Source organism: Halichoerus grypus, chromosome 1, assembly GCF_964656455.1.
Source record: "Halichoerus grypus chromosome 1, mHalGry1.hap1.1, whole genome shotgun sequence".
Taxonomy (NCBI): domain Eukaryota; kingdom Metazoa; phylum Chordata; class Mammalia; order Carnivora; family Phocidae; genus Halichoerus; species Halichoerus grypus.
The window spans coordinates 53348461-53375198 of NC_135712.1; the positions used below are offsets into that span (position 1 = coordinate 53348461).

The 26738-nt window shown below is 37.2% G+C and overlaps 1 pseudogene; it reads left to right on the top strand.

Moving 5' to 3' along the window:
• The first annotated feature begins 1292 nt into the window (after positions 1-1292).
• On the top strand, positions 1293-4235 carry LOC118524584 (heat shock protein HSP 90-alpha pseudogene; annotated as a pseudogene).
• The last annotated feature ends 22503 nt before the right edge of the window (positions 4236-26738 follow it).

Genomic DNA, 26738 nt, shown 5'->3' on the forward strand with positions numbered 1-26738 from the left:
TCTTTTGTTAGATTCCCTGCTAACAGGAGTCCTTATGTGTCCATTCAAGTTAATAAATCTAAAAAAATATTTCATATCAAGTCATAATCTGGCTATATCCCGGATTTAACATTTCTTCTACAATGATTTGAAGTTCTGCTGACAACATGAATAGCCAAAACAGCTTTGAAAAAGAACAAAGTTGGAAGTCTTACACTACCTGATTTCAAAACTTACTATAACGTTACAATAATCAGGATAATGTGGTATTGGCATAAATAGAGGTATACAGATCAATGGAACAGAATTGAGAATCCAGAAAGAGTCCTTACCTTTATATTTAATAGTTTGACAAAAGTGCCAAGACAATTCAGTGGGGAAAATATATTCTTCTCAACAAATGGTACTGGGACAATTTAATGTCTTTAAACACAAATATGAACCCTTTGCTAACACTGTTAGCTAGGTCACACATAAATAACTCAAAAATGGATCACAGACATAAAGGGCTAAAACTATAAATTTTCTAGAAGAAAACATAGGAGAAAAATTTCTGCAACATTGTTCAGGCAAAAAGTTCTTAGATATGGCACAAAAATCACAAGTTATAACAACAACCAAAAAAACCCTGATGAATTGTAATTCATTAAAATTCAAAAACTTTTGTGCTCAAATACACCATTAAGAAAATGAAGAGATGATCTACAGACCAAGAGAAAATATTTCCAAATCATATATCTGATGAAGGATTGTACTAAAAGTATATAAAGAACTCTTACAATTCAATAAGAAGATATATAAACAGAAAAACAAGCTTGACTAGACATTTTACACACACACACACAAACATACAAATAGCTATAACCACATTAAAAAGTGCTCAAGATCATTAGTTATTAGTGGAATCCTAACCCACTAGAATAACAACAATACAAAATACAGGCTATACCAAGTGTAGGCAAGAATGTAGAGACATTGTAACTTTCATACACTGCTGGTGGGAATATAAAATGGTGCAACCACTTTGGAAATAAGCTGGGTAATTTCTTTAAAAATTCAAATATAAGCTTATCATATGACCTATCAATTCCAGTCCTAGGTAGATACCCACAAGAAATTAAAACATGTCCACACAAAGGTTTGTATATGAACATTCTCAGGACTATTATTCATAATATCCAACAATTGGTGAACGGATAAACAAAATGCGGTATCCATACAATGGAATACTGTTCAGCAATAAAAAGGAACAAAAATATTTATATATTCTACAAAATGGATGAACCTCAAAAACATGATGCAGATTGAGTTGCTTCTGCATCCTGGTGCTGTGTCGTCACAGAGCCTGTGCGGTCCTTTAGCCAAGATGCCTGAGGAAACCCAGACCCAAGACCAGCCGATGGAGGAGGATGAGGTGGAGACATTCTCCTTCCAGGCGGAGATCGCCCAGTTGATGTCCCTGATCATCAACACCTTCTACTCGAATAAGGAAATATTTCTCAGGGAGCTGATTTCCAACTCGTCGGATGCTTTGGACAAAATCAGATACGAAAGCTTGACCGATCCCAGTAAGCTAGACTCTGGGAAAGAGCTGCACATTAACCTCATTCCGAACAAGCAAGATCGAACCCTCACCATCGTGGATACCAGCATTGGCATGACCAAGGCCGATTTGATCAATAACCTTGGTACTATCGCCAAGTCTGGGACCAAAGCATTCATGGAAGCTTTGCAGGCTGGTGAAGATATTTCTATGATTGGACAGTTTGGTGTCGGGTTCTATTCTGCCTACTTGGTTGCCGAGAAAATGATGGTGATCACCAGGCATAACGATGATGAGCAGTATGCCTGGGAGTCTTCTGCAGGAGGATAGTTCACAGTTAGGACTGATACAGCTGAACCTATGGATCGGGGAACAAAGTTATCCTGCATCTGAAAGATGACCAGATGGAGTACTTGGAGGAAAGGAGAATAAAAGAGATTGTGAAGAAGCACTCCCAGTTTATTGGCTATCCCATTACTCTCTTTGTGGAGAAGGAACGTGATAAAGAGGTCAGTGATGATGAGGCTGAAGAAAAGGAAGAGAAAGAGGAGGAAAAAGAAAAGGAAGAGAAGGAGTCTGATGGAAATAGAAGATGTTGGTTCTGATGAGGAGGAGGAGGAGAAGAAGGATGGTGACAAGAAGAAGAAAAAGAAGATCAAGGAGAAGTACATTGATCAGGAATAATTGAACAAGACAAAACTTATTTGGACCAGAAACCCTGATGATATCACCAATGAAGAATATAGAGAATTTTATAAGAGCTTGACCAATGACTGGGAAGATCACTTGGCAGTGAAGCATTTTTCAGTGGAAGGACAGTTGGAGTTCAGAGCTCTTCTCTTTGTGCCAAGACGTGCTCCCTTTGACCTATTCGAGAACAGAAAGAAAAAGAACAACATTATGTTGGATGTTCGCAGAGTTTTCATCATGGATAACTGCGAGGAGCTAATCCCTGAGTATCTGAATTTCATTAGAGGTGTGGTAGACTCTGAGGATCTTCCTCTAAATATTTCCCGTGAGATGCTGCAGCAAACAAAATTTTAAAAGTTATCAGAAAGAACTTGGTCAAAAAGTGCTTGGAACTCTTCACTGAACTGGCTGAAGACAAAGAGAACTACAAGAAGTTTTATGAGCAGTTTTCGAAAAACATCAAGCTGGGAATACAAGAAGACTCTCAGAATCGAAAGAAGCTCTCAGAGCTGTTACGATACTATACGTCTGCTTCTGGTGATGAGATTATTTCTCTCAAGGACTATTGCACCAGAATGAAGGAAAACCAGAAACACATCTATTACATCACAGGTGAGACCAAGGGTCAGGTAGCGAACTCGGCCTTCCTGGAGTGCCTTCGGAAGCATGGCCTGGAAGTGATCTATATGATCGAGACCATCGATGCGTACTGTGTCCAATAGCTGAAGGAATTTGAGGGGAAGACGTTAGTGTCTGTTACCAAAGAGGGTTTGGAACTTCCAGAAGATGAAAAAGAGAAAAAGAAACAGGAAGAGAAAAAAACAAAATTTGAAAACCTGTGCAAGATCATGATGGACATCTTGGAGAAAAAAGTAGAAGAGGTGGTCGTGTCAAACCGATTGGTGACCTCCCCATGCTGCATTGTCACAAACACATACAGCTGGACAGCAAATATGGAGAGGATCATGAAGGCCCAGGCCTTGAGAGACAACTCCACCATGGGCTACATGGCCGCAAAGAAGCACCTGGAGATCAACCCCGACCACTCCATCATTGAGACCATACGGCAGAAGGCAGAGGCCGACAAGAACGACAAGTCTGTGAAAGATCTGGTCATCCTGCTCTATGAAACTGCTCTCCTGCCCTCTGGCTTCAGTCTGGAAGATCCCCAGACACATGCTAACCGGATGTGCACGATGATCAAGCTTGGTCTTGGTATTGACGAAGACGACCCCACCGCTGACGATAGCAGTGCCCCATGAGCGAAGAGATGCTGCCCCTCAAGGGTGACGATGACACGTCCTGCATGGAGGAAGTCGACTAAGTGCCGCCGAGAATTACTTGTACATGTATTCGATACTTTATCTTCATTCCCTCTGATAATATATTTTCAAGGATGTTTTCTTTATTTTTGTTAACATTTTAAGAATCTGTATGTCATGACAGTAACTACTTAAGGGGAAGATAAGATTTCTTTCTTTTTCGGAGTGTGCTACTGTGACGTGTAGGAACTAAAGCCCAGCTAGTTTTTCTTCCCTAGTTCCATGCTGGCTTACTGTAACCGGACAAGGTAACATTTGTTGTAAGGTGTATGTAACCTAACGTGAACTGTGTGCTCTAAAGTGTTTAGCTACCAAGCGGATTCCTTAGTAAGGCCAAATTTTTTTTGTCACTGAAGTGTTCTGAGCTATACCTTGATGTTTAAAACAGAACTGTTGGTTAAAATGACTCTCACCATCTAGGATCTACTTTTTAAATCTTCTATCCCCTGTAGTTATCAACTGCATGTACCAGGCCTCTAGAAACCAGTAGTTAAACTGAACCAACTGGATGGGAGTAACTATGTATAGGGCTTGTTTTCCAAAGAAGAGCGTTGTTTAGAGTAGCGAAATTCTAAGCCTATTTAGGCATGTTGTAAAGCTGTTCAAGAAGTAACTCAGCAAGTTCTGTGAGTGGAAATGTAGTGCTCAAGTCACATTCAGCTTTAAAAGGTTGTAACAAATACAAACAAATTAAAAAAAAAAAACATGATGCAAATTAAAATACAGGAGAAAAAGAGTACATACTGTATGATTTCATTTATATAAAATGTCCAAAAAAGACAAATGTATAGAGACAGAAAGTAGACCAGAGGTTTCTGGGACTAGAGATGGGAGTAAGGATTGACTCAAATAATTGATTTTGGGGGAGGGGATGATAAAAATGTTCTAAAATGATCATGGTCATGGTTATACAGCTCCATAAATTTATTAAAAAAAAAAAAAAAGAGCTCCACTGGGGTGTCAAAACCCTTGCCAGAATTCAGCCGGTTCTTAGACTTCGAACCCATCAACTGAAGGAATGACACCGTCCCCATAAGGAAATACTTTGAATACATTAAGGTAGTGATTGACTCATTTGTTCCTTAAAGGAATTTGATTATTTATTTGAGGTAAATGTTCATGAGGGAAAAGGGGGAAATCTAGATTCTGTGATGGCTCTTGAATACAAAGTCTGAATCAACATTGATACCTGAGGAACTGAAATGCTATAATGTCCACATCGGTGGTCTTCCAACTTTAGTGTACATTGAATCACCAAGAGAGCTTGTTAAAACATAGATTCCTGAGCTCCTTGCCAAGAGAGAGATTCTGGTTCAATGAGATTCTGAATTTCTAAGGAGCTCCCAAGTGATGGAGACAATACAGGTACAGACCACACTTTGGACAGCACTTGTTTACATATCATAATGGAAAACTTACATATAAACCATTCATGGTCTGAGACAACTATTCTCTTAGGGAAGTTGCCTCCAGGGCAAGCTCGTGAATCATAAAATTACATAGACATGAAAATACAACTTTGTATGACAGTTATACCAATGTGCATGGAAATTACTATCCGCACTTCATCAAAAATCATTGTTTCACTCCTTCAATTTGTCTCAATCTTTTAGTTCAATAATTGGAACTCATTTTGTCTTATAGTTAAGAAATATTATCCACTGTTTCCAATGAAGTATATGAATAAATACAATGTATTAATATTTTATTAATATATTATGGTTCATTAGTAAAAGCATATGCTACATGGAAGACAGCTTTTTAAAATAAATCTGAGGCCCACAGAAGAAAATACACTACTATATATAAAATTAATTCATCACTGCCCTATTCTGATGATGATTAAGAAAAACACTCAGGCAAAGTCCTTCAAATACTCAATGAAACTCTAATCTAAAGAAACAACACGGGGCGCCTGGGTGGCTCAGTCGTTGGGCGTCTGCCTTAGGCTCAGGTCATGATTCCAGAGTCCTGGGATCGAGCCCTGCATCGGGCTCCCTGCTCCATGGGAAGCCTGCTTCTCCCTCTCCCACTCACCCTGCTTGTGTTCCCTCTCTCGCTCTGTCTCTGTCAAATAAATAAAATCTTTAAGAAAAAATAAAAATAAAATAAAAATATAAATAAATAAATAAATAGATAAATAAATAAATAAAAATGAAACAACACACAAACTTTACCTAAAATGTGCAGGAAGATACCTACATCTAGACCTTGCTTTGAATGTTATCAGTGATGAGCTGCCTTTATCCCTTGCCTTCCCTTTTATTGTATAAAGAAACTCCATATCGATATCATTGGTTAAAATGCAACATTTGCTCCCAAGTATTGCTACTCAGTAGTCAGGAATGTGATGCATGAAGTTGGATCACATCATGGGTAATTGCTGGATTGTTGCTTTTAAAATAACATCTGTGTGTATGTGTACTTTCAGCTGAAATATGTCAGTTCCAATGCCAGAAGCTGATACTATTACGGCACATTTCAGAGGTGTAATAGCTTTCAAAAGAATTTCTTAAAGCATTTTACTTTTATCAGAGGAAAATCTTCAGAGCTTGCACATGAATTCAAGACAAAGCTATGCCTCTCAGTGCCATCTAATTTCTCAACATACTGTTCTTGCTCTTACATTGACACCACTCAGATGACCAGGGGCAAGTGTCTCTTCCTCTGCCCTTCTTTATCCCAGATTACCTGCCTCCTCTCTGAAAAACTGTGGAGCTCCAGGTCTTAACAGGATTGTGAAACTGCCATAAATTTCTGTTCAGAAATCTTGTCAAATTTTTCTGATTAAAATTTTGTTTATAAATGTGTTAGCAAGAATAGAAGTTTTGGAAAAAAAAAAAAACAAAACATCAGTGCTGAAAAACTTTATGTGAAAGCATGTTTTGGTACAACCCTAATTGGCCAAGGGGGTAAGTGAGTCACTCCCCTTCAGTGCACTTCTGGGTGGCCTCAGGATTCTGGTCTAGACCAGCAGTACTGCTGCCTTAGAGACAGTAGCCAACTCAACCAGACTCTCCTGAGGCCCCTAGGACCTTGCGGACTTCCAAGAGCCCCTCATAAGAAGTGAAGGCCCCCAGGGAGAGGCCATATACAGATATTTCCTGTTATTTGAAAGTCTGCTGACACCTCCATAAATTAACCTAGCAAGAATGAAACTCCCTAGCATAATACTGTTCATCCACAGTCCATGTAAGGTAGAAACACATGACTTATCTCTAAAAAGTGCCTATTTTTGCAACCTTTTTAAAAAATTGTCATTTTTTTTTTTTAAGCATAGCTAATTGTATTAGAAAAACACAACTCAAATCCTTTTGTGTGAAGAGTATTTCCTGAAGATCCTGGATTATGCCCCAGAATCAAAGAAAGAACAATAGGAATGAGGCCCCCCCAGGAACAGGGGAGGAACAGTCTAAAATGTTGTCAGCCCTGCTTGCCCCTTTGTTCACCTTATTGTACTCAACGCTGCATGACAGCACTGCCCTCTAAGTTCTTTCCTGTGGCAGGGGACGTGGTCACATTTTCACAGCTCCTGAACACAGAGGAAAGATACCTGTTGTCTCCCAACTTCTGTTTAGAACTTTCTAGGAAAGGACACCGGCTACCTTGGTCTAGACCCCTTGCTGCCCCCTGGCCAGTTCACTGCAACCACAGTCATTGGCCCGGTCAGGCTGGTGGTCTACCTCTATGGCCAGGGCACTGGGTGTGTGACTGTGTGATTGGCCGCCCTCAGGGAAACTGCAGGATATATCCCTCAAAGGAGCAGGGTGCCCGGAAGGAGCAATAAAACCACAATCATTCTTCCTTCACGATATCTCCCTCTGCTATCTGCTATGGTACAGTTATTTCCCCCATTTATTAATGAGAAAATAGAATGTAATAGAGATTAAGACACACACACACACAGAGAACTGGAATGGAGTCTCATTTCTGAGGAATAAACATACTTCTCACAGCAATCGATTACTGGTAGAGTTATGTTTCCAGAAATTTGGTTTTAGGAAAAGCTGAGAATTTCAGAGTTTTAAATTGATTAATCAAATACCTGTTTTTGGAGAGGTCAGGAAAGATAGGAGAAAACTTCCAGTACATTCTTCAGCAGTCTGGGGACATGTTAGAATGTGACCCAGAAAACAGAAGTTAGAAGGTATTTTCAGTATCTTTTGTTTCTATACACACTGATGCTCCTTCTTTTGTCTTCTAACACCAGAGAACAGGGACAATTCTGGGGAGTTCAGATCTCTGATAAACGACCAGTGGTTATTTGGAAGTGTCTAATGGTCTAACACCTAAACCTTTAGAATTATGTATGATACTCAGTTGAATTTTTTTTAGTTAACTGGGTGGCTTAATAGTACAGATTTCTACTGAACCATCATTATAAACCAGGAAAATATTTCATTTCTGTGTAGTTCTTGCAATCTGAATGAGACCAACTTTTTTTTATGAGAAAGCAAGAATCCTAATAAGAACTAAAGGCCAAGCTTATTCAAAAACACTTCAGGCTTTAGAAAATTAAATCAAATTAAGTGGATCATGAAACTTTATGTAAAACTGTAAAAGTAAACATTAAAAAGTAAATCCAGATTGACTAGATATAACCCAAGATGAAACCAAATTTTAGGGAGAGGTTTTGACCTGATGTAATTATAGACAGTCACTTTTTTTTATTATGTTATGTTCATCACCATACATTACATCATTAGTTTTTGATGTAGTGTTCCATGATTCATTGTTTGCGTATAACACCCAGTGCTCCATGCAGTATGTGCCCTCTTTAATACCCATCACCAGGCTAACCCATCCCCCCACCCCCCTCCCCTCTAGAACCCTCAGTTTGTTTCTCAGAGTCCATAGTCTCTCATGGTTCGTCTCCGCCTCCAATTTCCCCCTCTTCATTTTACCCTTCCTACTATCTTCTTCTTTTTTTTAACATATAATGTATTATTTGTTTCAGAGGTACAGGTCTGTGATTCATCAGTCTTACACAATTCACAGCGCTCACCATAGCACATACCCTCCCTGGTCACTTTTTAAAATGCTTAATTTTGTAAATCTACATTCACTTGAGGTTTTGGGAGGGTTGGGGTATTTTTTTCTTTTTTCTTTTTTTTTAAGAATAACACTACTGGAGCAACTGTGTGGCTCAGTCAATTAAGAATGCGATTCTTGGTTTCGGTTCAGGTCATGATCTCAGGGTTGTGGGGTCGAGCCCCCCTCCCCCCATCATGCTCCACGCTCATCAAGGAGTCTGCTTGAGATTCTTTCCCCTCCTTCCTCTCCCTTCCCCCTCTCCTCCTCCCCCACTACTGCTCTCTCTTTCTCTCCCTCTCTCTCAAATAACTAAAATCTTAAAAAAGAATAATGATACTCTGGCCCAGGGTTCATGCAGATATTTTTCTCTCTAACATAAATTATGATTTGGGGGTTTTACAGATAATACAGAGACTCAACCACGATACATAATTTAGTACTAAATCACATAATCCATAGGAATGTATAGCTGATTTCTCAAAGGAAGGTAATGATACAAAACAACCTATTAAGCAAACTTAAAAGTGTTATTTTGGAAGCCTTAGAATATTCTGGTGGTCTGCCAGGGCAGATACTAAGCATGAGTTTGAGACACTAAATTCTGTCCTTTTATTTTAGAAAGACCAGAAGAAGAAGCAATACGATATAGGAGAAATAACAACAGCCTAGGAGTCCGGATGTCTGGAATTTAGTGCCTTCTACAACCAAAGAGCCAGGTGACCTTGGATGAGTACAAAACCTCTTTGGGGCTTAGTTATTTCTGTAAGATTAGAAGATTTGATAGATGGCCTCAAATTCCATTCCACCTCTATAATTCCACGACTCCATACTTGGAAATGCGTTAGCACACTGCTTAGAGCATCGTAGAGAATTCAAAGGATGTGACTACCTCTCCACTCCTTTTTTCTTTTTCTTTCTTTTTCTCTCAATCCTTTTCATGAACTCAGCCAAAGTCTCAATATATATTTATTTCTGTATCTTCAGTTCCTAGCACAGAGACGGACAGAAATTGCTGTCTATAAAAAGGGCTGCCTATCTTCAAGAAACTCAATCTAATACAGCTAACATATAAATAAATTGCATTACTGTGATTCAAGTCCAAAAATACATTAGTAATTTATATTCCTCACAAAGACAGTACAGCAAAGGGATGGATGAACTGTTCTTTAAGCTAGCCCTGAGAACCTTAATTAAGCAGGGAACATCTCAATATCTGAAACAGATTTTTATAAATGATTAGGAACTAGTCAGGTCAGGCAATACAGGGAACAGAACATTCATGGGAGCCATGACACTGTAGTGTGTTCTGCTCAGGTGCACATATAACAATTCTAATTGCCATGAATTCTCTGACCTTGAAAATTAGATTTCCTGGGACCAGTCCTTCTGAATGATTTTTTTAAACTGATAAATGGCTTAATTAGTTTAGAACTGCAACTGAAATATCTCTATAAAACTTAGTATTCCTTGATTATTATAAATACACATATAATATTAAAGATTATATTTTTATATATTATTTGGGGGCTTGCTATTCAGTTCCATTGATCAGTATGCTTATCCTTTCACAAATATTAAACACATTTGACTATCATGGCTTTATAACATATCATGATGTCTTATAGGGTAGTCCTCCCACCTTAATTTTCTTCTTTTTTTTTCTTCAAGAATGCCTTGTCTATTCTTGGATTTCTTTCTCCTTCATATCAAATTTTAGAATCAGCTTGTCAAGTTTCACTAAATAAAACTATTGGAATTTCATTAATTCTGAAAATTAACTTGAGGAACACAAATCTTTATTATATTGAGCCTTTTATCCATGAAATACAATGTATTTTCATGTATATAGGTATTTTTTAATATCTTTAAATAAAACTTTAAATTGTTCCCATATAGTTTTGTCTATCTTTTGTTAGATTTGTTACTCTGTACCTATCTTTATTGCTGTTATAAATGGTACTTTTAATCCTTTTTATTTCATGTATTACCATGTTAGCTAGGAACCTCCAGTACAAAGTTAAGTGGCTATGTTGATGACAGATAACCTCCTGATTTTAAATGAAATGCTAATACATTTTACCATTAAGATTGATGTTTGCTGCTCATTTTTGATAGAGACTTTTTATCAAAATTAAAATGTACCCCTGTATTCCTATTTTTCTGAGTTTTTATAGTGAATTTGTATTGACTTAATGTCAATCCTTTATTTGCTTTTATTGAAATAAAATTATGTTTTTCCTTTTTAATCTATTAACACAGTGAATTACATTAATGAAGTTTCTAATATAAAACTTTCTCATATATTGGAATAAACCAAATTTTGTCATGATGTGTTTTTTTTTGTTTTTTTTTTTTTAATACTGCATTGGATTTCATTTGCAAATAATTTGTTTAGGATTTTTGTATCTATGTTCATTCCTGATATGGAACTGCAAATCCTTTTCCCACATACAATCTTTTCCAGCTATTTATTGCTACAAAACAAAGTTCTCCCAAACATAGAGGCTTGAAATGACAACAATACTTTTAATATGTCTCCTGATTTTGTGGGTTAGAAATTTGGACAGGGCTTCACTGGGAGAGTTTTAAGTTTCTGTGGCATTGATTAAGATCACTCAGTGGTGTTCAGCTAGTGAACTAAAGCTGAAGACAAATTCGATCAAATGCCTGGTGCCTTAGTAGGGAAGGCTGGAATGCTAGACTCAGTGGGACTACTCCAGGAAGTCTCATTGCCTCTCCACATGACCTATGTAACAGGGTAGTCACACTCCTTACACAGCAGCTCACGGCTCTAAGAGACCAAGGTAGTACCTGTCAGTTCCCTTAAAAGTTAGCTCAGGAACTGTCATAGCACCATTCTTTATTGGTAAAAACAGTCACAAGCAGTAAATATCATAGAGGAGGAGATATAGATATCACCTCTCTATGGAAGGTGTGTCAAAGAATTTGTATACATGTTTAATCTACGTAAAACCTGTTTGTGATTTTGTTATCGAGGTCAAACTAGTCTAATAACATGAGTTCAGAATATTCCCTCTTTTTCTATTCTCAAGAAAAAAAAAATAGTAAGATTGTAATCATCTGCTCCTTAAATGCTTGGTTCAAGTTTCCTCTAAAACCATTTATCCCTGTTGTTTTATTTTTTGTGAAAATAATGATCCTAAGACTATTCAGGATTTCTATTTCTTCTTGAGTCAGTTTTGGTAAGTCATTTTTCTAACAAATTATTCATTTTGTCTAAGTTTTCAATATAATGGAAAAAAATTGTTCATTGTATTCTTTTTATCTTTACAGAATCCATAGTTATATTAAATTTTGTTAATAATATTATTTATGTGTTGTTTGCTAATCTAGCCAAAATTTGTTGGGTTAATTAATGGTTCAGAAGCTAACATGGTTGGGGTGCTTGGGTGGCTCAGATGGTTAGGTGTCTGCCTTCGGCTCAGGTTGTGATCCCAGGGTCCTGGGATCCAGCCCCGCATTGGGCTCCCCACTCAGCGGGTAGCCTGCCTCTCCCTCTCCTATTCCCCCTGCTTGTGTTCCCTCTCTCGCTGTCTCTCTCTGTGTCAAATAAATAAATAAAATTTAAAAAAAAAAAAGGAAACTAACATGGGTGATCATTTCTATTGCATGTTTGATCCTTTCTCCCTATTTTATGTTCTAATTTTACTATTTTTTCTCTCTAGATTAATTCTGTGTTTTTTACATCTCTCATTCTTATCCATATCTTATTCATGTCTAAGAATTCATTATTTTCTGAATTCAAGCTTTCTGTTGATTATAAGTGTGATGAATATCTTCTCCTAGTCTTTCACCTGCTTTCTCACTCATTTAATGAATGAAAGTTCTTAATTTTAAGGTACTCTAGTATACCAATCTTTTATTTTATGATTAATATTTTGTATGTGCTACTTAAAAAATCTGTCACTATTCTCAAAGACATGAAGATATTCAATATTCTTTTCAAAGAGGTCTAATATCCATCTGGAGTTGATATTTGCATGTGGTATCAAGTAGGGTAATACTAATGGTATGGATTTCTAGTTGACCCAGAACTGTTTATTGAAAAGATCTTCCTTTTCCCACTGTTCTGTAGTTCCTTCTTTATCATAAATCAAGTAGACATATATACACTATTCTGTTGTGTTGGCCTACTTATCCATCCTTGCACCAGTAACTTAAAAATAAGCTTAATATTACATAGACAATATTCTTTCATATCATTCTTCCTCATTAAGACAGTTGATTATTCTTGGCTCTAGGCTCTTTGCACTGCTATAATTTTTAGAATCAACTTGTTCATTTCTACAAAAAAACAGTCAGGATTTTTATTGGAATTTCACTGAATCTAGTGGCTCATATTGGGGAGAACTGACGTCTTTGAAATATTGATTCAAGCCATGAATATGGTATATTCTTCCATGCCTTTTAAAAATCTCTCTACTTTTTATTTTGTTTCATTATTTGAACAGAGATCTTGCACAACTTTCATACAAGTGATGTTTTCATATCAGCCTTGTGTGAGAAAAACTTGCTAAAATCATTTATTCATTCTAGTAATTTATTAGTGTTTTCTTTGGATTGTCTAAGTACAAAATTATATTGTGTATGAATAATGACAAGTTTTCTTTCTTTTCCAATTACAATATTTTTCTTTCTTTTCCTTAATTTCTTGCACTGGGTAGGACCTAGAGTAAAATGTTGACTAAAAGTGATGATAGTTAGTACCCTTATATTGCTCCTATCTCAGAGAAAAAGCTTTTAACATCTTAGCATTGAATATGATATTTGCTATAGTTTGTTTTGTTGGCTTTGTTTATTTTAGAATATCCTATATCAAATTAAGGAAGGTTCATTCTCTTCTTATTTAAATAAGAGTTTTTATCACAAATGACATTAAGTTTCATCAAATAATTTTTCTGAATCTATTGAGATGACCACATTTTCTCATTTATGGTTTTAACGTGGACTACACTGATTGATTGATTTTTTTAGATCAATCAAAAAATTGGTCTAAAGAGAGAAAGGGAGAGAGAGAGAAAGAGGGGGGAGGGGGAGAAAGAGAAGGAGGGAGAGAATCTTAAGCAGGCTCCACACTCAGCACAAAGCCTGACGTGGGGCTCCATCTCAAAACCCTGAGATCATGACCTGAGCCAAAATCAAGAGTCGAATGCTTAACCAACTAAGCCACCCAGGCACCCCTACACTGATTTATTTTGTAATATTAAAACTACTTTGCACTTGTGGAGTAAGTTGAATGAGGTCAATATTTTATACTTTTTTATATATTGCTTAATTCAGTTTCCTAAGTGAACTTTTAGGACTCACTACTATGAGTCAGTTTAGCCTATAATTTCCATTTTTTAAATATCTTTTTAAAAGTTTTATTATGTGGGGCACCTGGCTGGCTCAGTTGGTGGGGCATGCAACTCTTGATCTTGGGGTTGTGAGTTCAAGCCCCACGTTGGGTGCAGAGATTACTTAAAAATAAAATCTTTTTTTAAAAAAATGTTTTATTATGAAAATTATACTAGCCCCATAAAGTGAGCTGGGGAGAGGTTCCTCCTATTTTATTCTCCAGAAAAGTTGATAAAATTTGCATTTGTTCTTAAACATTTTATAAAAGTCACTGGTAAATATCTTTATTCAGGAATATTCAAATTTTTATTCCTTCTTGCATAAGTTTTAGCATTCTATTTTTCTAGGACTTTGCTAATTTCATCTATAATTTTCAAATTTATTTGGTATGAGGTTGAATACATAAGGATCCATAGAAATGTCACTTTTCATTCCCAGTGTTGAGTTTTTCTGCATTTTCTCTCTCTCTCTTTTTTTTTCTTGATCAGTCTCATAAGAAGTTTTTCAATTTTATTATTCTTTCCAAAGTATCACTTTTTGGTTTTGTTCCTCTATATCATTTTTTAAAAAAATCTACCATTGATTTCTTTTCTTCTCTTTGTGATTTCTATCCTTCTTCTACTCTCTTTGGGATTCATTTGCTATTTTTTTCTAAATTCTTAAGAGAGATGCTTTAGTTCCCTGACTTTAATCTTTCTTCTCTGACTTTAATCTTTCCTCTCTTCTAATATATATATTTACAACTAAAAATTTCTCTTTCAGCATAGCTTTGGCTACATACCATGAGCTTGACAGGTGATGTATTTATTAACATTTTTAAATGTTTTGTAATTTCTGGGTGCCTGGCTGACTCAGTTGGAAGAGCATCTGACTCTTGATCTTGGGGTTGTGAGTTTGGTGTAGAGATTACTTAAATAAAATCAGTCAACAGTCAACCTTAAAAACAATGTTTTCTAATTTCCATTGTAATTTCTTCTTTGACTCACAGATTACTTAGGAGCATACTGTTTGTTTTCCAAACATTTCAGAGATTTTCTACTTATTGTTATTGATTTTTACCTTAATTCCACTATGGTCAATGAACATACTCCATTTTCTTTTAATCCCTTTAAATGTGTGGAAACATGCTTTCTGGCCTAACATATATTGAATTTTAGTGAATTTTCTCTGATCAGAGAGAAACAAGCTAAAAATATCATCATTTGGTGTTACTTTGTCTCTTTCTTACTTTTTTTAAAAAAATTTATTTGAGAGACTGAAAGAGTGAGAGAGAGAAAGGGGAGCGGCAGAAGGAGAGAAACTCAAGCAGACTCTGTGATGAGCTTGGAGTCCAATGCAGGGCTCAATCTCATAACCCTGAGGTCATGACCTAAGCCAAAATCAAAAGTCAGATGTTCAATGACTGAGCCACCCAGGTGCCCCTCTTTTTTACATTTTTGAATAATTAAGTATTTTACACACTCTTTTCTGTTCTTTTTTTTTTTTACTGGAGGGAGGACGGGTTACCCTGAAAGATTAAAACATAGATTCTTGATTTATCAAAGTCTAACAAAATTTAGAACTTTTGTTACAAGATTTCTTTTCCTTCGGTGCCCATGGTTCTTGGTCATGCCACTTCAAAGAATGAAGAGGTAGACCAGATGAAGAGTGGTGGGCAGCAAAGCAAAGTTTATTGAGTGATAGTAAAGTTTACTGAGTGATAGTACAAAGCTCCTGAAGAGGGAAGGGACCACAGATGGTTGCCACCAGAGTTTCTAAATCTAGAGGTTTTTATAACCTTGTTGCTGGAGGGCTGATTTTGACCTGATTAACCCTCCATCTGCCTGTCATCCAATCAAGTCTTGTCATCTATCTATCACATGGGAAAGGGTGGAGGGCTCCTTCCAGGTGGTGTAAAATCCTTTTAAGGGTGGTTTCCTCTTAGGGTGAGGGTAGGGGGGTGGGGAGGGTTGTCCCTGCTTGCTTTTCTTCCAACCATCCTTCATCATTTTTACTTCTTCCAGGATAATGCAAGGACCTTAGAACACATGACCTCAGTCTACCACTCTTCAGATTCATACGACTCTGTTATCATGTGTTTTAACGCTATATATTTTAAATCCCAAAGATGATAATAATATTAGTATAATAATAATAATAATAATATTATATTAACCCTAAATATTTCTTTAGGTTTGCCACATGTTTACCTTTTTTGGTGCTCTTTTTGGCATTTCCAATCTTCTGTCTGGAATCACCTTCCCTTTCTTACTGAAAGACATACTTTAGGGTTTTTTTAGTGTTTATTTGCTAATGATGAATTCCCTCAGTTTTTTGTTGTATGAAAAAATGCTTTCATTTCACTTTCATTCATAAAGAATATTTTCATTGGAAATAGAATCCTAGATTAACAGTTAATTTTCTTTCAGCATTTATTTCACTGTCCTTTAGCTTCACTTGCTTCTATTCAGCTCATTGACTTTAGTCTTTCTCCTTTTCTATATATGTATCTAAAACTAAAACTTTCTCCCAACATGGCTTTAAGCTACATATCATGAGTTTAGATGGTTAATCCTATTTTGGTTCCTTTGGAGTTAATTTTTTTTTTCTGGCTGCTTTTTTTTTTTTTTTTTAAGATTTTATTTTTAAGTAATCCCTACACCCAAGATGGTGCTTGAACTCACAACTCTGAGATCAAGAGTTGCATGCTCTGGGGGCACCTGGGTTGCTCAGTTGTTAAGTGTCTGCCTTCAGCTCAGGTCATGATCCCAAGGTCCTGGGATCAAGCCCCGCATCGGGCTCCCTGCTCAGCACTCTCTCCCACTCCCCCTGCTTGTATTCCCTCTCTTGCTGTCTCTCTCTGTCAAATAAATAAATAAAATCTTAAAAAAAAAAAAAAAAAAAGAGTTGCATGTGCTACCTACTGAACCAGCCAGGTGCCCCTTGGCTGCTTTTAAGTATTTCTTCTGTCTTTGCACTTCAGCAGTTTTACTATGGTGTTCCTATGTGTGATTTTGCTTTTATTTACCCTGTTCAGGTTTCTTAAAGCACCTGGAGTCTCTGGCTTGAAGTCTTTAATCATTTGGGAAAATTACAAATCCATCATCACTTCAAATATACTTCTGCTTTCTTTCTCCTCATCTCCAGGAATTTTTTTTTTTTTTTTAAGATTTATTTATTTATTTTGAGAGAGAGCACAAGTGGGAGGGGCAAAGGGAGAGGGAGAAAGAATCTCAAGCAGAACTCTGCACTCAGTGTGGAGCCCAATGTAGGGCTCAATCTCACGACCCTGAGATCACAACCCTGAGCCGAAACCAAGAGTTGGATGCTTAACCGAAGGAGCCATCCAGGCACCCCTCTACTCCAGGAATTCTAGTTATTCATATGTTAGACATTTCTCAGACTATTCCCTAAGTTTCTCATGCCATTTTATCTATTGTCTATCTTTGAGAAAGTATCTTCTTTGAACTATTCTAATTCATTAATCCTTCTGCTGGATTTAATTTAGTCATACACACTATTACATTCTCTATTTCACAGTTTTGTTTTGTTCTTTTGTTTGTTTGTTTGTTTAGTTCTAGAGTTTCCATTTAGTTCTCTATTAAAATTATCTTGAACACAGTTAGCATACCTCCATTTTCTGGATCCCCCATGGGCCTACTCTTTTATCTATTGTTTCTCTTAAATTTTGATCATATTATCTTACATGCTTATGAAAATTTTTTATTAGTCATCAACTTGAGTACCTGATATTGTATGTACAAATTTTTAGAATTAAATTTAGGCCTATATTATCCTCCCAGGGAGATTTAATATTGGTTTTGGCAAGTGGTGAAGGTCCCTGATAATCTGGGGTCATCTTAATGCAATTCTAGAAATTGAGATTATATCAAGCTAGGTTTCAGACTCTGCAAGGGTTTGCTTCATTCCTGGTTTACTACTACTCTTAGAATGTAGCTGTTTTACTGTAAGAAAGAAGAAAAGAAGGTAAGAAAGAAAAAGTAACATAATGTACAGGGTCCCAACTCACAGCATGAGGATTTTACCACTTCTCACCTTTCTTAATAGGCACTGCTCTCTAATGTTTTGGAAAAATACAGGGGCCTTAACTGAATATACTATCATCTAGAAAAGAATTAAATTGGTTTCTTCTGAGACCTAGCTGGTGTTCCTGACTTGAGAACATTCTAGTCCATTCAAAAATCCCCAGCTTAATCTGGGAGTCTTATTACCAGGAACTCATCCTTACCGCATACCTAAAGCTCAGTCTCCTTATCTTAGCTCTGGCATTGACATTACAACCAGGGGATCCCTGCTCTTTCACAAATACTTATCCATTGCTCCAATTTTATATCTTAATTTTTTGTGTTTTCTTCGTCATGTGTTTGTCTGTTTGGGGCTCCCCAAGAGATTTTCCTTTCTCCCTGCAAACTCAGTGATGTAAGAAAAAGTTTCTAATGCAAGATCAATGCAGAATCCTCTCATGGTGGAAGGCTCAGAAGAAAAGTTTCTGCCTTCTTTTTTTCCAAGTTATCACTTGGTGAGCTTTTTTTTAGGAAGTATTCTCAAAATACTTATCAGATAGAAGCCAAGTTTAGGCTGAGAGCTCTTAAGGAAAAAAAACTAATAGTGAACAAAACACACACTTCTGCTAATAACAAATACATGTTTTTGAAATCATAACATAAATAAAATAATTAAGTCTTCTTCATTATATTCTAGTTGCTTTACGGATTACTAATAAATCTCAGATGAGTCAATTATATAAAAACTTAGTCTCATGGGGGGATCCGTAGGTAATCAAGACAGTCATTTATTTAAACCTCAAATTCTGACTTTAAAAGAAAGATTCACACAATGGTAGTCATCCCAATTTTAGGAGTCTTATTTATAAGCGTTGTAACTGTCTATACACCTTACTAGCTGACTCAACATGAATGGGAGTTTTCGGTAGGTGTTGAGTGAATGTGAAAGCAGGAGAACTAGACTCAAGTCTATAGAACAAATTACAGGGTTTTTTTTAAGTTACAGTGAGGGAGGTGGGTGGGGGATGGGCTAGATGGATGATGGGTATTAAATAGTGCACTTGTGATGAGCATTGAGCGTTGTATGTAAGTGATGAATCACTAAATTCTACTCCAGAAACCAATATTGCACTGTATGTTCACTAACTAAAATTTAAATAAATAAGAAATAAAGTTACAATGAACCATTTTTGTTTCTTTTACAAATATATATATATATATATATTGTTTCTTTTACATATATATATATATATATATATATATATATATATATATATATACAGAGATTTGGAGTAGGCATGAGGAAAAGTGAAATGTATTCCAATATTCTGGCAGTATGAGCAATCCAAAATGGCCTACTTCTGCCTAGTCACTCATTTTAACTATAAAAATAGTACTACTATGTCCAAAACTATGGGTAAAATGTGGCATAGGGGAATGATAAAACTGTAGACTCAGATCAGACTGACTTTTAGGCTTAAACCCCAGTTCAATCAGCTACTTGCAATTTCACTTTGGGTGAGTTTCTCAACTTCCCTAGGCTTCTAGTCCCTCGGTAAAATAATGTTAGCACTGGCTTCATAAGATTGCTATGAGGTGTTCAGATATAACCAAAGGTTCTTAAAACATAGCAAAGATTCAGGAGGTTTATTTATTTCTTGCTCGCTATGTTTTTCTTGTCTGGGAAGAATAATAGTGTTCTGAGGGACAGTACTCAGCCAAGCTCCAAAACAGATCTCATGGCTTACGAGGGAGCATGAAAAAACATAAGCTGGTCTTCAATCCATGCTTAGTCTAAACTGAGTAAATCCTAAATAGCCAACACAAATAATGAGAAACAAATGGGATGTTTAAGAATCTTTGGTACAGTCATCAATGATATTTTTAGTAATACAATGGAGGAATTGTTTTAATTAAAATGCAGAATTCTAAACCTGACAGTGTTAAACTTGAAAGAATTATTGGTACTGTTGGAGGAAATAAATAATGAATTTTAAAAAGAAAAAAAAGAGAAAAATGGCTATTTTACAAAGCGATTAAATGCTTAGGAGTTGGAAAACAGAGGCAACGCTAATAGTACGCTCCAAGAAATTCATACTAAAATCGTTAATGTCCAAAATAACAGAAGCTTTAAGTATGCATATATTATAAGAAAATATACAAAGCAGCAATTCAGATATCTAGCCAGCTTAGAACCAGTTACTTCTTAATTCATAATCACATTTGGAAGTTATCTATTTTTAATGTTTAGTATATTTTTAAAACTTTTTAAAGTAATGTTTAATAAGCATTTACTGAGCACTGAACTACTCGGAAGTATTATACTGGCTTGACAAGTGAAACACAAAAGCCTAGGATGTGGTTTTTGCCCTCAAGTAAAGCCATACATTACAATATGATTTTAATTGATTGTACAAATCTGACTGATCATACTGCCATGCAAGACATAGCATATTTCAAGTGTGTAAAAACGGAGAAAAAAGAGACATCTGAAAACATCAAAGGAAAAGACCTATGCCACATTGCTATTCAAAAGTTTAGAGGAAAGACCCTTCTGTATTCTTGCTAATCTACTCCAGCAAAAACGACAGATTACAGGTATCGATTTCTGCCTACTACAAGGAAAATGTATTGTGTCAAACTCTTTAAATATCTTATTGAATGCCCATAATAGCCCTACAAGCTAGGCACCCTTTTTATTCCATTTTCTAGATAAGTAGTTGAGATTGACCTGAGTCATACAGATAGCAAGTGGCAGAGCGAAGTCTTGACCGTAGGCAGTCTAGCCCAGAAAAAGCACTTCACCACTTGCTATATATTGCTTCATAAGCATCCAAGCAGACAGCACTTGCAGTCCAGAAGGGACTCCATCTCAGATAACCCATTCCAGGGAAGCCAGCACTCTCTGGCAGGTTCTTCTCTGTTGTATTCTTACTTCAGTCTCTGCTGCCGCAACATGAGCCCATTGTCTTTATTTAGATGTTGTCTCAACATTATGCTAAGTCAAAGAAGTCAGATACAGAAAGACAAATATTGTATGATCTCACTTACATGTGTGATCTAAAAACACCAACCTCATAGAAACAGAGAGTAAAATTGTAACCACCAGGGGCAGAGGCGTGGGGGCCATGGCAGAAGATGTTGGACAAGGGGTACAATCTTTCAGTTACAAGATGAATAAGTGTCAGGGATCTAAGGTATCTGGAGGGTGACTATAGTTCACATTACTGTATCCTATACTCGAAAGTTGCTATTGGGTTAGAGCTTTGATGTTTTCACCATAACAACAACAAAAGAGTAACTATGTGAGGTGAAGAATGTCTTAACTAACCTTGTTGTGGTTAACATTTCACAATGTTATATGTGCATCAAATCACCATCTTGTATGCCTTAAATTCATGCAATGTTATATGTCAATCATATTTCAATAAAGCTGGAAAAAAGTGAAAATAAAATAAAATAAATAAAATTTAAAATTATCTCAAAAAGCCTCTTAGGCTCCTTTAGTTCAAGAACTCTTTTTATCTTAGTATCCTCATCTGTCTTAACACATAATTCTAACATGCAACAAATTTTAATACAATTCTAACAACACACTAAGCCCTGGGAATACACTAGCGAATCTTTGAAGCATCTATAGTCATCATTATTACTATAGTACAGCAGCCCCCCCACCCTTATCCGTAGAGGGTATGTTCCAAGACCTCCAGTGGATGTCTGAAACTGCAGATAACACTGGGCCCTCTGTCTACTATGTTTTTTCCTGTACACACATACCTATGATAAAGTTTAATTTATAAATTAGGCATGGTAAGAGATTAACAAAAATAACTAATAACAAAACAGAACAATTATAGGGATGCCTGGGTGGCTCAGTCAGTGAAATATCTGCCTTCAGCTTAGGTCATGACCCCGGAGTCCCAGGATCGAGCCTCGCATCAGGCTCCCGGCTCAATGGGAGTCTGCTTCTCCCTCTGACCCTCTTCCCTCTCGTGCTCTCTTTCACTCTTTTGCTCCCAAATAAATAAAATCTTAAAAATAAATAAATAAAATGGAACAATTATAATAATATACAGTAATAAAAATTACGTGAATGTGGTCTCTCTCTCTGTGTCTCTCAAATGTCTTCTTGTACTGCACCCACCCTTCTTGTGATGGGGTGAGATGATAAAGTGCCTACGTGATGAGATAACGTGAGGTGAATGACGCAGGTACTGTGACATGACGACAGGGTACTATTGACCTTCTGACCATATGTCAAAAGGAGAATTATTTGCTACTGGACCGTGGTTGACCGAGCATAACTGAAACTGCAGAAAGCAAAACCACAGATAAGGGGAAACTATTGTAAACTCAGTTTAAGACTTCAAAAACAAAAACAGAAACAAAGAAAAGCCATACTGAACTCCAACTACGTAGACGGTATTGATTTAGATTCTGTAACACATACAAGAAGTTTAGGGCATAGTTCCTCTTCTCAATAAGTTTATAGTTCAGCTGCAGTGAAAGATAAACAAAAACATAAAAAGGTAAATAATTTAAGAGTTATATTATACACAAAAGAATAAAGCAAAGCTTACCACAGGGTATTATGTGATGACTACTTTGTTAGGATATTATGGAGAAAATAGGTTCTGCAGTTTAAAAAAATAGAAGATTCTAGATTATATATATATTCAAGCAGTTTCTGTAATATGTGATTTCTCATAGCCTTTGTTATGGTAATGTTCATTGTGAATTCCCAAGAGTTTCATAATTTGCAATGTTTTCCCAACTTGTTTGGAAAAGGAACACTCATTTCATAAGATTTCATTGCTTCTGTGTAAAAAAAAAAAAAAAAAAGCTGTCTTCTGTGGAAAACCTCTTAAAGAACTAGTGGGTTGTTATTAAATATGTAACATGCATGCTGCAACCTCTATATAAACACCAACTTCATGGACCACATTGCTCATGACTGCCTTTCCCAAGAACTGGGACATGGTCTCACAAATTCTCCACAAAGTACTCCAGCTAGTCACTCCCAAATGATTAAATATATGTGGTGAAACATTTTTTGCCATCCCTAGGTTTAGTGGTAGCAGATGAAGGAAGAAGAAATCGCTATAATCTGGGATAAACCAGCTTCTAGGAGGAGATAAATATTCAACTGAGCTTTCGAACATGCCTGAGAAATTTCTTCATTAATCCTAAAACTTTCTTTCTTTTTCTTTTTTTTTTAAATTAGATGAACTAATTTGCTTACTCAGTCTTTCCTTTTAGCATTCTGGAGAAAGGAAGGTTAAGGGACAAAAATGGAAATAGACACACTGCCAACTATAATTAGGCTGAAAAGAGTTACTAAATATAGCCATTCATACATCGAAGAACTCGTGAGCACTACTGAATAAGCACCACTGGTCCGACCCGACTCTCTTGAGGCAGGCCTCCCAGCATTTGGGTACTAGTAGGATGATAATAATGGTTACATCTCAAATTTCTCTGCCTCTTATTCTCACCTGCATAAGAGACAGAAATCGGTCCCATGACACGTCAGCCCCTGCATCCCTGCCCAACTCTCTCTAGAGGACCTGGAAGAATATCTCCAAGGTTCTCACAATCTCGTGGTTTTCAGGCTGTAGCCCAAATTGTTAGTCCCACTCTAACAAGGGAAGTCAGTGAGAGTGCTGATGCTCATGTCAATAGTGCTGTTTCCTGGCACTCCCCAAAACGCAAACACTCGAGTCTTGTGTTTGAATGACCTCCCCATAATTCTTTCTCAGCCGAAGTCCCTCTGTGTTGCAAGAAGTAGGAAAAATGTCCTCTTCCCTGCTATCTGTCAACAGTTACCAAGTTTAGAACCAAGGCAGAGTTGTCTCTCTGCTTTGTGCCCATGTTTTCCCAAGTCACTTATAAAAATATTCCCTTCAGCGACTGTTTGGAGCACCTTGTTGGGGAACAATTCTCTACGGGTCTCTAACATTTCTGCACGTCTTGTGAGCACATATACTGGCTGCCTTTGTTCTGGATTATGTCTTTAAGGGTATTTACGTAGCCAAAAGCCTTGTCTTTAAGGATGTTGGCAGAGTGTCAGCCTCTGGAGCAAGGGGCAGATTTGCTTACTGTCCTCTGGAGCAAAAGTCAGGCAGGCTCCCTGCCTATTATACTTTTTTGTAAAAGATTTAGATTCCCCACGCTTGAGATTCTTCTCCTGTGACATACCTCACTGGGTGTGCAGACATCAACTAGCCCTATTTCCATCACCCTGTGGGAACAAGCAAACACGCTAGCTACTATGTCATGAGTAGTAACGTCCTTTGTCTCTGACGTGGAAGCCTCACGTGTTCTGTCAGCATCCATGACATTGTGCCAGACTAACCTGTCAGCATGCGAGCAGAGTAAAATCTTAGACCCGACACAGCTCTTGTCATACCTCTCACTCCGGGATTCAGACACAAGTCCTTGGATAAGAGCTGCTATCTAAGACAGAGAGTGTTGCTGCCCAGGGCAGTTCTCAGATCTCCCATCAAGAAAGAACCTATATTTCACCTGCAAGGAGTGGAGTTCGTGGATATTCTCCAGCTGTAACTTGCTCAAGAGGACCTCAGCTTTCAAGATTTCACCTCATGCTCTTCCTGGGCAAAAGTCAGAGTCGAGTGGGGGGTACTAGGACCAGGATGTTTCTGCTCAGTTAGGGGACTCAGTCTCAGGAACAATCTTTGCTCCAGAGCTCCCCGTTGGGCTGGCCAAGACTTTGTCAGATCAGTAGGCTTTCCATGAGCAATGCAATTCCTCTTGTTTTGATCTTTCCCAGATGTTTCCCCAAGAAACTGTACTCCCAACTCCATCTCAGTGTCGGCTTCCCAGCAAAGCCAACTGATATGCCTGTGTCTGGTCAGACACTGAAACGAAACATGCTTCTTCCTCTGAGACTGAGTTTGTCTTCGCCAACAATTTATTTAACACAGGTTTGCTGTGGGAATTGCACAAGCCAATGGCATTTAGGATAACGCCTCTTAAGAAAATAATACAGAATAACAGGCTCCACATCCGTGATAGATTAATCCCTCTATTGTTCCAGGCAAGGGAAGATGAAAAGAAAAAAAGCCCAAATTTAGTTGAGATGCACCTTTGTACAAGTTGGTGAGAGAGAAGGGGGGAAGAATATTTAGCCAACTGAGAGCTGCGTCCAGGCATCAGTGCAAAAGTAAAAGTCCCTTGTTGCTAGAGCTCGTTGCTAGGGAACGCGTGCACTGGGGTTGACAGGCTGGCAGATGCCCCCACCAGGGGGCCACTGCTTGGCTTTCACCACTGCTGGTAGAGTTGCCTTTACCATGGCAGGAGCCAATCACCCCAACGTCTTTGGAGAACTATTTAGATCAGCAAAATGTCTAGCCCCAACAGAACAATCCCTGAGAGCCCTCATGAAGTCTTAATATTTACAGTCAAAATGCCCCTTTGCCAAAGTTATTTCTTCATATGTTTTTTATCAATAAGCCCCCAGCGGGGCCCCTCAGCAGCTGAGCTACTGACTTCTGAGAACAGATGCCATGATGGCATCCTCACACAATACAGTTCATTCTTGTATCAAAACAACTTTTTTTTTCCTTTTGTCTTTGTCATAAACAAGCAGCTTAAAATGAACTTCACTTAAGTCATAAACAAGCAGATCTGAAATCATATCAAACCAATACACAACAAAGAATACCCCATATGAATTATCTCACGTATGTTAACATCTCATATGCATGCCCACGTTCACACATGCCTGGACATATTAAGTCCCAGCTTAGCTTCAAGTCGGAACTTCCACTGAATCAAAAATGTTCAATATAGCCTTGTGTTCTTAAAATGGTTATGTTAGGATATATTAGGTTCATGAAGTGCTCATTTAAGTTTAAGGATTAACACGTATGATAGATGGGGCGTCTGGGTGGCTCAGTCCGTTTAGCGGCTGCCTTCAGCTTGGGTCATGATCCCGGGGTCCTGGGATCCAGCCTCGCATTGGGCTCCCCTCCTCCGCAGAGAGTCTGCGCCTCCCTCTTCCTCTGCCCCTCCCCGCCACTCATGTGCTCTCTCTCTCTCTTTCTCTCAAATAAATGAATAAAATCTTTTTAAAAAACCATGTATGATAGACACATTTATGTAAGACTAGAAAGTTGGTCTTAAATTTAGGTATTTATAGTGAATTAATATTTGCTGTATTTCAATAAATCTAAGATGCCACTAATTGTAAGCATGTTATTATTTTGAGTATCATTAAAAAAAAGGAAAGCATCACCAATGAATCTATAACACAATGCCAAGATGCCTGCTATTGTAAGGCAAATTCCAATTTCGATGATATTAAAATGTGAAAAAATGTGCATCTTTGACTCAACCAAAAGCAGTGACCTTGGAATTCCTGGTCTCAGATTATTTGTGTTTCTAATACCTGAAGGAAGAGTCTTCAACTCCTGAAATATTTTATATGACATATGATCATTCTCAAAGAAGTAAATATTTAATTTAAATGGTTAATAACAAAATAGTGGATAACAATCAAGTGATTTCTTTAAAAGCTTCAAGCTTAATAAGCATATAAAAGTGGGTTTACATTATGAATGTGGTATATAATAGAATATCGAACATTTAATACAACAGGGGGCATTTTTTTAAAATTCAGAAACCTGAAAGTTAATTAAATCCTCCTTCTGACTCCTAAGGTATACCTTTTCTAATACTGGAATTGGAGGGGAATTAAGATATCAGTGAGTCTAGTCCCTTCATTTTCCTGAAGATCACCAGGAAGCCCAAGAAGTGAGGTGTGTTTCCTTACAGAAATAAGTTTAA